We start from the raw sequence: 1,464 nt of genomic DNA, 5'->3' as shown, positions 1-1,464 counted from the left end.
TTTGCCTACAGTAATAAAAGGGAATATTTCCTGTGAATAAGTTCTGAGACTTCCTTCCTCCGAGAGGAAAAATAAGATATGTGGAGTACAGTATGTGCCCACTGTTATGACAAAGGCCATCTTGGATGTTCTCAATTATAAAATCTGTGTGTCCTTTCTTCACATCTTACAAAACCATCTTTGTGATTCAACAGAGCTTCATGTTAATTGAAAACCTGATGAAATCATACATTTTGTTGTTGTTTGCATAGCTGTGTGTGTAGCCTGCAATCCTGTTCGTTCGATCGTTTTCTTGTTTTTGGTTAATTTCGTGTTCAATAAAAGTCACTATGAGCACTCGACCCGCTGCCCCTTGGTCCACTACGTACGACGACCGTTACAGAACTTCCCACCTCCAACGGACCAAGCAGCGGGGTAAGGAGCAAAAGAAGAATTATGTGGACTATTCGGAGACTTGGACATGGGAGGAGATCCTGGACGGGGCAGGACCATGGCACCAGGCTGGGGAATATCGTCGCCCACCGCAGGAGATAGAGGCAGCCAAGGCGGAGCGGCGCCAGTATGAGGCTCTATACACACGGTTGGCATTTAAGCCTGAGAGGCAGCCTCAAGAATTCTTTTTGGGGGGGCACACGGTGGTTTGGCTGGGCCAGGGTTAAGCCCCAAGCCAACTCCCCGTGCTTATAGGAAGCAGCCTGTTACTGGTCAGGCCCCAGTGCGTCAGCCCAGTCTAACTCGTCCTGTTCCTGCTCCTCGCACTAGCCCTGAGGTGCGTGTATTCAGTCTGGCGTATCCAAAGCCAGTCCCACGCACCAGGCTTCCAGTGCGTCAGCCCAGTCCTGTTCCTGCTCCTCGCACTAGCCTTGGGGTGCGTGTATCCAGTCTGGCATCTCTAGTACCAGCCCCACGCACCAGGCCTCCAGTGCGTCATCTCAGTCCAACTCGTCCTGTTCCTGCTCCTCGCACTAGCCTTGGGGTGCGTGTCTCCAGTCTGGTACCTCCACTACCAGCCCCACGCATCAGGCTTTCAGTGCGCAGTCCCTGTCCAGAGCTTCCGACGACAGTACCCCGTCCAGAGCTTCCGGCAATAGTGCCTCGTCCAGAGCTTCCGGCAACAGTACCCCGTCCAGAGTGTCCGGAAACAGTGCCCTGTCCAGAGTGTCCGACGACAGTGCCTCGTCCAGAGTGTCCGGCGACAGTGCCCCGTCTAGAGATGGCCCACAGTCCGGAACCGAGTGAGACGGCCTACAGTCCGGAAACGAGTGAGACGGCCTACAGTCCGGAGCCGAGTGAGACGGCCTACAGTCCGGAGCCGAGTGAGACGGCCTACAGTCCGGAGCCGAGTGAGACGGCCTACAGTCCGGAGCCGAGTGAGTCGCTCTACAGTCCGGAATCGGCGCAGCCAGAGTCGCCCTGCAGTCTGGAGCTCCCAGAGTTGTCCTTCTGCCCGAGGTCTACAGCGAC

Source organism: Salmo salar, chromosome ssa23, assembly GCF_905237065.1.
Source record: "Salmo salar chromosome ssa23, Ssal_v3.1, whole genome shotgun sequence".
Taxonomy (NCBI): domain Eukaryota; kingdom Metazoa; phylum Chordata; class Actinopteri; order Salmoniformes; family Salmonidae; genus Salmo; species Salmo salar.
This window is presented reverse-complemented; position numbering follows the sequence as displayed.